The sequence below is a fragment of the Ovis aries genome, chromosome 3, assembly GCF_016772045.2.
Source record: "Ovis aries strain OAR_USU_Benz2616 breed Rambouillet chromosome 3, ARS-UI_Ramb_v3.0, whole genome shotgun sequence".
NCBI classification, from domain to species: domain Eukaryota; kingdom Metazoa; phylum Chordata; class Mammalia; order Artiodactyla; family Bovidae; genus Ovis; species Ovis aries.
This window is the reverse complement of record NC_056056.1, coordinates 3,350,917-3,364,622: the sequence shown is the minus strand read 5'-3', so window position 1 is coordinate 3,364,622 and position 13,706 is coordinate 3,350,917. Positions and strand designations below refer to the sequence as shown.

At 51.3% G+C, this 13,706-nt stretch overlaps 1 protein-coding gene across 3 annotated transcripts in view; it reads right to left on the bottom strand.

The window, feature by feature from the left end:
* The window catches only part of NACC2 (NACC family member 2), an 81,333-nt gene that overhangs the window by 56,907 nt on the left and 10,720 nt on the right, over positions 1-13,706 (bottom strand). The window contains exon 1 of one of the 3 annotated variants that reach the window (XM_042245471.1): positions 7,280-7,493. The exons of the other annotated variants lie outside the window; for them this stretch is intronic. The gene's annotated coding sequence lies outside the window, so the exon portion shown is untranslated. Of the gene's footprint in view, positions 1-7,279; positions 7,494-13,706 lie in introns of those variants that run through there. 3 annotated transcript variants of the gene reach the window in all.

Genomic DNA, 13,706 nt, shown 5'->3' with positions numbered 1-13,706 from the left:
TGATACCAAAACCAAACTCTGTACAAAGAGAGGAAACTGCTGGCCAGTGTCCTTCATGATGCAGATCCAAAGTGAACGTGAAGGTCCTCAGGAGTGTGTGACTCTTTGCGACCCTATGGACCATAGAGTCCATGGGATTCTCCAGGTCAGAATACTGGAGCGGATGGCCTTTCCCTTCTCCTGGGGATCTTCCCAGCCCAGGGGTCGAAACCAGGCCTCCTACATTGCAGACGGATTCTTTCCCAGCTGAGGCACCAGGGAAGCCCAAGAATGCTGGAGTGGGCAGTGTACCCCTTCTCCGGTGGCTCTCCCTGAGCCAAGAATAGAGCTGGGGACTCCTGCGCTGCAGGCAGATTCTTTACCAACTGAGCTATGAGGGAAGCCCTCCTCATAAAGTATTAACAAATAGAGATTAGCAACACATAAGAGGAATTATATATCCCAATCAAGTGGGAGGCAAGCTGGTCCAATATCTGAAAATCAGTGAAACCACATGAAAATATCATTCAATACATAAGAAAGCTGTGAAAATACTCAACATCCATCCATGATAAAATCTCTCAGAAAACTTCCTGAACTCGATACAGAGCATCTACAAAAATCTTACAGTTATAACGCTTTCTCCTCAAGATGGGGAACACAGCAAGGGTGCCTGCTCACCACTCTTACTCAACACAGTGAGATGAGGCAAGAAAATGCACACAGATTGGAAGGAAGACATGGCCTTGGCCCTGTTTGCAGACGACAGGGATGTCTTGGTAGACAATCCCAGGGAATCTACCAAAAACTCCTAGAACAAATAAGTGAGACTATCGAAGTCACAGGATACAGGGAAAACTGCAATTCCACGTACCAGCAATCACTGAGATTAAGAATGCAATACCACCTACAATCACACACAGAAAAATATGCCTACGTGTAAATCTAACAAAACACGTACAGGACTTACACGCGGAAAACCACAAATTCCTGATGAAAGAAACCTAGGTCTACATACACGGAGAGACATACCATTTTCACGGATTGAAAGACTCAACACAGTAAAGATGTCAGCTCTCCCCAGACTGATACGCAGGTTTAACACAATTCCTTTCAAAATCCGAGCAACATTTTTTTGTAACATAGACAAGATAATTCTAAAAGTCATATAGAAAGGCAACAGAGGTGGACTAGCTAGGACCATTTTGGAAAATGATTACGTGGGAGGAATCAGTCTATCTGATTTTAAGACTTACTATATAGCTACAGCAATCAAGACTCCGTGAGGAGAGACAGGCCAACAAGCAGAACAGAGAAACCCCAAGACAGACCCACAAACATGCCCCACTGATGTTTTACAAAGACTCAGACCAGTCAGTGAAGGACAGACAACCTCTCAGCAAGTGGTGGTGGAGCAACACCTCACCAGAGGCCAAAAAAAAAAAAAAAAAAAAAAGTGACCCTCAACCTAAACCTCATACTGACACAAAAATTAATCCAGGACAGATCAGAGCCTAAATGTATAACTTAAAACTAGAAGAGAGCACAGGAGAGGATCTTTGGGATCCAGGACAATGCAAATACTTTTTTCTGTAATGAAAAACTGATAAACTTGACTACTTGACCCAAATTTAAAACTTCTGCTTGGAACCCCTCATTGCGAGAATGTTTAAAAAAAAAACAAAAAACCAACAATATGGACCAAGACAAGGATGCACACTCTCACTGCTTCTATTCAACACGGTACTGGAAGTCCTGGCCTCAGCAGTCAGGACAAGAGAAATAAAAGATATCAAAACTGGAAGGAAGGAGGTAAAACTGTCACTACACGCAGACAACATTATACTACACGTGGTTTTCCATACAGAAAATCCTAAGGCTCCACACAAAAAGTGCTAGAAATGATAAACAAATTCAGCAAGGTAGGCGGATATAAGATTAAAATACAGAAATCTCTTGCATTTCTTTATACTGACAATGTAATATCAGAAAGAAAAAGTAACAAAACAAAACCACTTTAAAAACTGCATCCAAAAAATAATACTTGGGAATAAACCTGACCAAGAAAGTAAAACACTTACTCGCTAAGAACTGTAAAACACGGATAAAGGAGATCAAAGATGATTCAGAGATGGAGAAATATCCCATGCTCTTGGATTGGAAGAATTAATATTGTTAAAATGGCCATACTCTCCAATCTACAGATTTAATGTGATTCCTATCAAATCAACCATGGTATTTTTTCATGAAACTAGAAGAAATAATCCTACAATTTATATGGAACCATAAAAGACCCAGAATTGCCAAAGCAGTCCTGAGGAAAAAGAACAAAGCTGGAGGCATAACCGTTACAGACTTCAGACAATACTACAAAGCAAAGGTAATCAAATAAGCTCAAATAGTAATCAAGTAATCAATAAGCTCAGCTGGTAAAGAATCCGTCTGCAATGCAGGAGACCCAGGTTTGACTCCTGGGTCCAGAAGACTCCCCTGGAGAAGGAAATGGCAACCTACTCCAGGATTCTTGCCTGGAAAATCCCATGGACAGAGGAGCCTGGCGGGCTACAGTCCATGGGGTTGCAAGAGTCGGACATGACTTAGCAACTAAACCACCATAGTCAATTAACCTACGACAAAGGAGACAAGAATGGACAATGGGGAAAAAAAAGAATGTAAAATGAGAAAAAGACAGTCTCTTCAATAAGAGGTGCTGGGAAAGCTGGATGTGCTTGCAAGCTCAGTCACTCAGTTATGTCAGACTCTTTGTGACCCCATGGACTGTAGCCCACCAGGCTTCTCTTTCCATGAGGTGTTCCAGGCAAGAATTCTGGAGTGGATTGTCATTTTCTCCTCCAGGGATCTTCCCGGCCCAGGGATTGAACCCAGGTCTCCTGTGTTTTCTGCACCGCAGGTGGGTCCTTTACCACTGAGCCACCTGCGAAGCCCAGAAAGCTGGACAGCCACATGTAAGTCAGTGAAGTTAGAACATACTCACATCATATACAAAAATATAAGACACAGAAGAGGACACAGGCAAAACATTCTCTGACATAAATCATAGCCGTATTTTATTATGTCAGTCTCTCCATAAAAGCAAAAATAAGCAAATGGGACCTAGTCAAATTCAAAAGCTTTTGCACAGCAAAAGAAACCATAAACAAAATGGAAAGACAACCTACAGAATGGGAGAAAACATTTGCAAATGATGCTACCTACAAGGGGTTAAGTTCCAAACTATACAAACAGTTCCTGCAACTCAGTAACAACAACAAAAAGGAACAATCAAAAAGCGGGCAGTGGACCTAAGTAGACATTTTCCAAAGAAGAAACACAGATGGCGAACAGACACATGAAAAGATGCCCAACATCACTAACTATGAGCAGTGCACGTCAAAGCTACAAGGAGGCATCACCTCACACCAGTCAGAATCAGTTCAGTTCAGCTGCTCCGTCATGTCTGACTCTTTGCAACCCCGTGGACTGGAGCACACCAGGCTTCCCTGTCCATCACCAACTCCTGGACCTTGCTCAAACTCATGTCCATCGAGTCAGTGATGCCATCCAACCATCTCATCCTCTGTCACCCCCTTCTCCTTCTGCCCTCAGGCTTTCCCAGCATCAAGGTCTTTTCCAGTGAGTCAGCTCTTCGCATCAGGTGGCCAAAGTTTTGGAGTTTCAGCTTCAGCATCAGTCCTTCCAATGAATATTCAGGACTGATTTCCTTTAGGAGGGACTGGTTTGATATGCTTGCCCTCCACTAGTCTCCAGTAAGAATGGCTATCATCAAAAAATCTACACACAAATCTGGAGAGGGTGTGGAGAAAAGGAAACCCCCTTACACCATTGGTGCAAATATAAACTGGTACAGCCGATGATGGAAAACAGTAAGGCCGTTTCTTAAAAAACTGAAAGAGTTTCCACGTGATCCAGCAAGCCCACTCCTGGGCATATACCCAGACAAAACTCTAACTCGAAAAGATACGTGCCCTCCAATGTTCACAGAAGCACTATTCACAGCAGCCGAGACATGGAAGCAACCTAAACATCCATCGACAGAGGACTGGATAAAGAAGACGTGGTGCACACACACAACGGAATACCGCTCAGCCACAAAAAGAAAGAAAGGAGCGCTGTGTGCAGCAACGTGGATCGACCTAGAGCCGATCAAACTGAAGCAAGGCGCTCCGGGAAAGACAATGTTATATGACATTGCTTGTGCAATCTAAAATATGATATTTATGTTCAGAATAAATAAACTTATTTCAAAACAGAAACAGACTCACAAAGAAAATACTGGTGGATGCCAGGAGGGAGGGGGTCTGGGGAGGGTTCGATTGGGAGTATGGAACCAGCGAGCACAAACCACTGTATACAAAACAGATGAACACCAAGTTCCTACTGCATAGCACAGGGAACTATATCCAGTATCTTATAATAAACCGTAAAGGAAGAGAATATGACAAAAGAATGTATTACAATATCTTATAATAAACCTCAGTGGAAAAATAATGTGTGTGACACTGCTGTACATCAGGGCCTAGCACAGTATCATAAATCAACTTATACTTCAATTAAAGAAAAATCACAGAAGAATACTGACAACATGAAAGAAAAGTATGTTACGTGAAGACATCAAAGTGTAAAACCAAATGTGTGCTCAGAACGCAGTTTTTCAAAATAAATGGTATACATATACACACCTTGGACAGCTAGGAGATCCAACCAGCCCATCCTAAAGGAAATCAGTCCCGAATACTCATTGGAAGGACTGATGCTGAAGCTGAAACTGCAATACTTTGGCCACCTGATGTGAAGAGCTGACTCACTGGAAAAGACCGTGACGCTGGGAAAGACTGAGGGCAGGAGGAGAAGGGGGCGACAGAGGATGAGATGGTTGGACGGCATCACCGACTCAATGGACATGGGTTTCAGCAAACTCTAGGAGCTGGTGAAGGACCGGGAAGCCTGCCATGTTGCAGTCCATGGGGTCACAAAGAGTCAGACAGGACTTAGCGACGGAGCAACAATACATACATGTGCTGAAAAAAAATTAAAAACTGGCTGAGAGTGAAAAGTGAGAGTGTTAGTCGCTCAGGCATGTCTGTTTCTCTGCGACCCCATGAAGTGCAGTCTGCCAGGCTCCTCTGACCATGGGATTCTCCAGGCAAGAATTCTGGAGTGAGCTGCCATGCCCTCCTCCAGGGGATCGTCCTGACCCAGGGATTGAACACGTGTCTCCTGTGGCCCCCGCACTGCAGGTGGATTCTTTACTGCCAAGCCAGCAGCAAACACCCCATACTGACATTAAATTGAATTAACTACTGATGATTCAATAGTTGTATAATTTGTAAGTACAGGATCCAAACCGTGGTCAACAAGCCGGGCTTTAAGACACACTCTGCTTCTTACGTGTGTTCGTCAGATCCCCTGCCCACGTATCTGGCCATTCTAACAAGGTGTGAAAGGCACGTGTGTGTGTGTATGCGTGTGTGTGTGTTGGGGGGTGCGGACAGGCATGCTCTGGGTTTGCCCAATGTGCTAAGACATTCGTGCAAGACACACAGGTCCCTGTCATGCCCCTCCCGTCACCTGCAGTCCTCTCCATCAAGAAGAGAGTTAAAAGGTGCAACTTGGGGCTCCCCTGGTGGCCCAATGGCTGAGACTCCGTGCTCCCCATGCAGGGGGCCTGGGTTCCATCCCGTCGGGGAACTAGAGTCCATTTGCCACAGCTAAGAGTCTGCCTGCAGCAGTTAAGACCCTCGGCAGTCAAATAAGTAAACATTTTTAAGGGGGCTACCTGCAGGCACTTCCTTGGTGGCTCAGATGGTAAAGTGTCTGCCTGCAATGCGGGAGACCCGGGTTTGATCCCTGGGTTGGGAAGATCCCCTAACTCACTCCAGGACTCTTGCCTGAAAAACTCCATGGACGGAGGAGCCTGGTAGGCTATGGTCCATGGGGTTGCAAAGAGTTGGACATGACTGAGTGACCTCCTTAGCAGGCACTGCAGTGGCCAAGAAGCTGGGGGCACATTGAAGGGTGTGTCATTCTGCCCAAAAGTGAAATGTCTGGTTGCTCCAGCAAGTGAAAGGGGACAGATAAAAACAAAGATGAGTACAGGGAGCGCTGTGGGGGATCCACAGAGAATAACATTTCCTGCATTTAGAATGCCCAGGTGGCTCAGATGGTAAAGAATCTGCCTGCAATGGCAGAAGACCTGGGTTCAATCTCTAGGTCGGGAAAATCCCCTGGAGAAGGAAATGGCAACCCTCCAGCATTCTTGCCAGGGAAATCCCATGGACAGAGGAGCCTGGCGGGTCCATGGGGTCACAAAGAGTCGGACGTGACTGAGTGACTAACACACACATAATACCTGGACAGGATGAGCCTGAAAAGAAGCCATGAGATGTTAAAATCTGGGCATGATTTGCTTGGCTTTGATGGGCTTATTCCTAGGTGTTGAGTGAAGCTGGCAGCTGGTGCTGGTGTTAGGGTCCACCACCCTCCAAGACGAGGTGACCAGGAAGGGGGATTCACCACCGCCCCGACGGCTGGTCCAAGTCGCCCCAGCGTAGTAACTGCCAGTACTTTGCACCAGCCACGACATTTTTTTAAAATTAACAATCTCCACTCCCAAAGCAGTTAGGGATCCTTATAAAGGTGTTACTGATTTCTAACATTATTTTTGTAAATGTGTCATCCTTTCGATCAACAGGCAACCAGGCTAAAGCCATGCCTTGACCCACTTGATCAAATATCCACGTCTCTTCTGATAACGAAACCAACTTCATTTCCCCCAAATCAGACCCTGAAATAAATGAAGTCAGATTTTACGTCTGCAGTTTCCCAGAGTCCATCACAAGCATGTTTTCAGCCGATGAACAGGGAAATGTTTGACGTGGTATGCCCCGGGATTCTCAGTCCCCAGGAAGAAGTGCACAGAAGAGGCATCGAATCCAGAGTGATCATCCCGGGCTCAGCTTGGCCCAACCGGTGCACCTACGGGAACAGAATCCTCACGCTCCCTTCCAGGAGCTCGACACCAGTATCTGTCCTCACCGTCCACTTACGCTCTTACTCAGGGAAACAGCGATCAAAGCCTCATACTACTGTTCCGCTCAGTGGCCATGCAGTGTCCCTTCCCCCAGGCTGACCCTGCTGGCTGCCCCATGAGAGGAGCTGATCCCTTCTGGTCATCTACAGGTAGCTTCTGCCCCCTGGAAGCTGCAGGCCAGAAGAGGGTTGTCCACAAAATGAGGCTTGCCCGCAGTCATCTCCCACGGAGGCGCCCTGCACCGCTCACCCTTAGACAGCCGTCACCCCACCAGCGAAGCGGGAGGTCTCCAGACACCACGAGGTCCACAAGGGATGGGCTGCTGACCAAGACCCGCAGTGAGCGAGCTCTAACGCGGGGCTGGTCTGGGAATGTTGGGGAAGAAAACCCTCCTCTTCTGCCCCGATGGAGCTGGGGCCCTCCACGCAGCAGATTCACTTCTACAGACTACACAAAACGTTCTGGACACCCTGTGCCCTCTCCCCGAGGCTTCAGAATTCAGAAACAAATACTTTTCCAGAGTCCCTTTACCTTTCATGGCAATGTAGCTATTGGCAGCGGTTCCATGGGAATCTGGACTCTCTCACTCCCTGATGGAGCTGGGCGGCTGAGCCTAACCCGAAGGCCACCCTGGCAAAATGCATGGGCTCCCGAGCTCCAGGATGGGGGGGTGCTGGCGATCACAAGAACAAAAACCCACCTCTGCAGTGAGCGAGGTTCCTGAAAATGGATCAGAGCTTCCTTGTGAAACGCAGAGAAATCGAGTAGCTTCAGTGGTTGCCCAGAGCCCAGCCGCTCTGCGGCTCCTCTTAACCACGGCGTGTTATGAATCAGAACACGAAACCCACTTCTAAAAACTATACTTGGAAATTATGATCACAAAGGGGGGGCTGAACAATTGTCAAAAGCTTGGAAATGTGGTAAAGAGTGACTGTGACCTTTCCATGTCACAGGAGGCCTCCAGGCTTATTTCATTCTCCAGGGGACTGAGGTCCCTCCGCCGGGTTACTAGCTCACACCGCCTGCATCCCAGACCCTGTGACGTGCTAACTCTTCAACAAGGTGGTGCCCCAGAGACACGCAGCTGGTGATCTCTGCCCAGAAGCAGAAAGAGTCCCAAAGTGGCGGGAGTCCTTGTCTGGGGGACCCTCAGCAATTGTGTAACTAACTGAACAGTCTGAGTGCAATATTCTTTCCTCAGGGACTATAAATACACACAGTTCCTCAAATGCTCTTTGAGCAAGCTTTCCTGCTCAAACCATGAAGAAATATTACTCCGCCTTAAGGGGACCCAGGTTCGATCCTTGGGTCGGGAATATCCTCTGGAGAAGGGAATGGCTACCCGCTCCAGTATTCTTGCCTGGACAATTCCATGGACAGAGGAGCCTGGCGGGTTATAGTCCACGGGGTTGCAAAGAGTCAGACAGGACTGAGCAATGAACACTTCACTCTCACTTAAAAAAGAAGGGAATCTGTTGATAAACTGTATTTCATTCAAATCGAGAATTCAAAAGGTCCACCGTTGAGAGCGAAAAGGCCACAGGGAGGAGGTATTTGCAATGCTTTTAACACAGAGGCTGTGTGCTCAGAATATCTAAAAATTCTGTAAGTCAATCAAAGAAAGGGAGGCTCAGGAAGGGGGAGGGAAGCCAAGACCTGAATGGGGCTCACAAAGAGAAGAACACAGCAGGCGGGCAGGGCACCTGTCTCAGGGGTGCAAACAGACCCAGGCAGCGCTGCGCACCTGTCCTGGGCGGGGTCAGCTACAAACACCTGCGTCCAGGCACCTCCCCTCCCCCCCAGGTTCACCCAGCACTCACACCTGGGACCTCCCTAGCAGAGGGTGTCCATAACAGCCCCGAAGCGAAAAAGATGCCGGGCCTTCAGGAGATTAGATACTGAAATTGTGGACGAGCCCCCTGAAATATCATCTACCAGGAACCCTCCAGACTTGTGCCCAAGGGACACGTCTCAGTCTTTACGCTGACCAGAAGCCGGGCCCTCTCTCTACAGGAGGTTCAAGAACAGTGAGCTCTCCCGTCATGTGATGCAAAGGGCCGACTCCTTGGAAAAGACCCTGATGCTAGGAAAGATTGAAGGCAAGAGGAGAAGGGGGCGGCAGTGGATGAGATGGTCGGATGGCATCACCGACTCAATGGACATGAATCTGAGCAAACTCCAGAAGACAGTGGATGACAGAGGAGCCTAGAGTGCTTAGTCCATGGGTCACAAAGAATCAGACAGGACTTAGCAGCTGAACGACAAACAAAGCTCTTCCGAGCGCTAGAGGTTCGAGGTCTGGGTGGGGGCCTGGGAGCTGAGGCTTCCCCATCACCCTCGTCACACAGGTGTGCTGGCTGCATAAAAACACATCACGCCGTGCACTTGAGATGGGTGTGCTTTCTTAGGTGGCCTGGCCAAGTGTGTGTAAAACACCCACGTAAATGGTAATACAAGACGAGCGGAAGCAGTTTGAGAACTGAACGAGGAGCTTAAATATTGCTTTGTACTCATTACACGAAGGTGTGCTTTTTAAAGGAGAAAATCAGATAAATACAATCACTCTATTAACAGTTTTTTGCTCATAAAGCTTTCAGCGCTGCAAATAAAAACCCATGTACAACTTTTAAAACATATAGTGCTGGGGAGGGGGCAATGCCCGCCTGCAGATCATGTGTCCACAGGCCCATGGACCAGGCACACCCCACCCTGCAGTGGGGCAGCCCGGGGCCCCCCAGGACCCTGGCTCCCACAAGCCCTAATCCAGCAAACCTCAGGCCCTCTGAGCTCAGTACCCAGTTTCCACGAGAAAAGCAGACGTGTCTGTGTGTGCAAGAGGCTCCCTCAACCACCCCAGGCTTTGTTTCAATGGCCTAAATTCCCAGGTCCTATGTCCTCTTTGAATTCAAGGTTAGGAGAAATACCATAACCCCATTTTACAGATGGGGAAACTGTGGCTCTGAGTGGGGAAGGAACTTGCCCACGTGGCTTGAGACCTGGACCCTGGATCTTGGGAGTGGACATGAGGCCTCTGCATCCACAGACAAGACTCGGGACAAAATGCTCCTGGGCCGAAGGCCAAGGCTCAGGCCCCGGGTGTTGCCCACAGGGGCTGAGCAAAGCCCAGGGGAAAGAGCCGCCAAGCTGGGTGGGGTGAGTGGGTCTGAGTCCTCGGGGCCATAGCACAGCCCACTGCCCAGTCTCCTCTGCCTGTTCCAGAGAGAAGTGCCCCGCCCCCACCCCTGCCCAAGGCCCCTGCACGTGTCGGGGGAGGTGCAGGGGAGGCTGGGGGCCAGCGCTCGAAGGCCCGCCTGCCCCAGGAGGTCCCGAGAGCCGAGTGCCACCCGCCAACAGCCGTCACGTCGCCACACACGGAAGCCACCACCGCACCTCTGCAATTCTCTCATGCCTCCCCTGGGAGCACTGAAGGTAAATACGCTAATTTGACTTCAATCATGGCTTTTTAGAACGAAGTGCACGCTATATTAATTTAGGACACAGAACCTGAAAACTACTCATGCGTGTGTCCGAGCCTCCCAGGCTGGGCAAGGGGGACCTGGCACACGCAGGGGCCAAGGGGGTGGGAGGGAGGCCCACCTGTCGAATCGCCAAATGTGAGCTGCAGCGGGGACCCGAGCCCCGGAGGCCCAGCCCAGCGGCATCGGCTGGGGGGCTGCCCCTCAGCTTCGAGGCAGAGGATGCTCTCTCTGCAAGGGGCCTGAGGCAGGTGGGCAGGGTCTGCAGGCCCACAGCAGCCCAGGACCCTTGGGAGAGCCCGACTCCCTGGTTCCTCTGTCCCTGACTATGTCTAAGCACAGCCTGGAGGCAGGGCCCAGCCCGTGACCGTGGGACCCCAGGTCCGCCCCTTGTCGCCTCTGTCTCCAGCCTTGTAGGCTCTTTACAGGGGCCCATGGGTCCACCCACTGACTGGGGTCTTGGGGAAAGTGTTAGTTGCTCAGTCGTATCCAACTCTTCATGACCCCCTGGACCACAGCCAACCACAGCTGCCCTGTCCGTGGAATTCTCTAGGCAAGAATACTGGAGTGGGTTGCCATTCCCTTCTCCAGGGGATCTTCCCAACCCGGGGACTGAGCCTGAGTCTCCCGCATTGTGGGCAGACCCTTTACCGCCTGAGTTACCAGGGAAGTGCTGTTAATGCCAGACAGCACAGAGGTGCTCGGCCCAGACTGCACGCAGACAGCCAACGAAGGATACTGGCACCCTCTCATCTTATTTTGGGAGGTGCCATAGGTGGCGGGGGCAGGGGGGAGAATCTCCTCTCCAGACACCTGGTAGGGGGTGAACATCAATACCCCAGGCAGGAAGGGCTAGGGAAAGGACCCCAGCTCACTGTCTGAGCAGGTGCCTGAGGGAGGTATAGACCCAGGCCAGCCCCGCCTGGGACCCGCCAAGCCAGTGAGTGAGAGAAACAGACCAGTTCCCAGCATGAGCGTTAAGATGACTTTACATTTAATAAGCGATGGCACCCCACTCCAGTACTCTTGCCTGGAAAATCCCATGGGTGGAGGAGCCTGGTAGGCTGCAGTCCATGGGGTCGAGAAGAGTCAACTGAGTGACTTCACTTTCACTTTTCACTTTCATGCATTGGAGAAGGAAATGGCAACCCACTCCAGTGTTCTTGCCTGGAGAATCCCAGGGACGGGGGAGCCTGGTGGGCTGCCATCTATGGGGTCGCACAGAGGTGGACATGACTGAAGCGACTTGGCAGCAGCAGCAGCAGCAAGGAACCACACCTGTGCTGTCCATCACCGTGACGACAGCACCGGAGGACCTGCTGGTCTGTCTTCATCACAAGCAGCCCTGACCGTGGTCCCAGGAAGGTCCCCTCCACACAAACTGGGGCAGGAGCCTGCCCACTGCCCCTCCAGCCGCCCTAAGGAGACAGGGGGCCAGAGGAAGAAGCCGATCCAGAAACACAGCAGCCCAGGGCCAAGGATGTCCCCTAGTCTCAGGGAGAAGAAACTGTTGGTATGAAGTGAACTTCAGCTGGTTTGGAACTTAGGAGGGACGCGGGGATGAGTTCCCAAGGAGAAAGACCAAACCAAACTCGGAACCGGGAGGGCCACCATGGCCCTCCAGGCTCCCAGGCCGCTGGAAAAACCCAGAGGGAAGGGCAGCCAGGTGGACACAGGCCGGCCAGCTGCCCACGGGCTAACCTGGCCCACCACGTGAACCAACGCCCTGCACGCACCATTCCCCAGGCAGCCTGGGCCGGCCAGGCCAGGGCGACAGGCCAGCCCCGGCCCCTCCTCTCGCCAGGCCAGCCAGGCGCTCCCCCTGCGCCAGGCCATGCAGGGAGGCGGTGCCCGGCGCCCGCTTCCACTGCGGCTCTAACGAATTCCCTCGTGAGGTTTCTTGGAAATCAGTGGCTGCAGTGTAATCACAGCTGCCGGGGCTCGGAACAAGCCCGCTCGGGGGCTCCGTGTGGTTATAATTATTACGAAATCGCAGTTAAGAAATAGTGAGGAGGAACCGAAACCTTGAGGAATATCCGAGAGCCCAGAGGGTGGCGGGCCCACCCTCGCCCAGGACAAGGACACGCTTGCCCCTTCCTACTGGTCCCCTGTGCAGCCATCCTGACCCACAATCGGCCCACCTGATGACCTGGGCCAGGTAGCCACTGCTGCCCTGGGGAATCCAGGTGTCTTTATCTCGCCCTGCCTGCCAAGGGCAGCACCCTGGACCCCTAAGAACCCCAAGAGTGGGCAGAGTTTTCCACCCCTGGGTCTGCTCTGACTCACCCCTGGGTCCATTTCCTTCCATGAAACAAGCAAGCATGAGACACTCTCCAAAGACCCCTTGGCCCTGACGTGACCTGATAACTGCTCTGGGCAGCTCATCACCCAGGCAAGACCATGCCTGCCAGGGGCTCCCTGCAGGGCATGGGGTGTGGTTCCCCCAAGAGGGCAGTGGTGGTGGGCTCTGATGAAAGGGAACAGCCAGCAGGTCACCCCAAGGCTCTGCCTTGGGGTCTTGAGCCAGCGGCTGGACCTGCCTCTTCCTGGGGGGCAGGGGGTGCCCTTGCCCATAAATCACGGGGTGGGCCCTCGGGGTCATGCCCAGCAACACAGAAGGGAGCCTGCGGAGCAACCCTTCTGTGGGTGCCAAAACCCCACCTGCTCCCCAGACGGTGCCCCTGCTGGCACCAGACCCCCACCCCCCACCCCCTGTTGCAGCCCCAGGTGGGAGGAAGGTCTGGCCCTGCCCAGAGCACCAGAGACAGGCGGGCGGGCGGTCCTGAGCAGCCACATCCAACCAACACCCATCAGCGGCCAGCCAGCCACCACAGGTGAGGCCGTCTCACCGCCAGAACAGCCCCACTGGCCACGCCCAAGCTCTGGGGTTCGCTCCCATCCTTCTCCCCAAAATGAAAAAGACATGCTTTCCATAAGAGGTGACTTTATTTTGGTAACTTAACCTTTCCGTGTGGACCACGTCTGACCAGGGTTTCGTGCCAACAGCCTCAGCTCTGTTAAACTCCGGAGCAAGAGGGGTGATCCGGTTTGTTTTGAGGCTGTAGGAACTCCTAATCCTTCAGACCAAACCTCCCATCCCCCTCTCTGATGGCGACCTCTATGCGGGCAAGGAGCCACTCTGGCACCGGGCTGGAAACCTCACGAGCCTCTCAGCTGTAGAAAGGGGGCCATCCTGACAG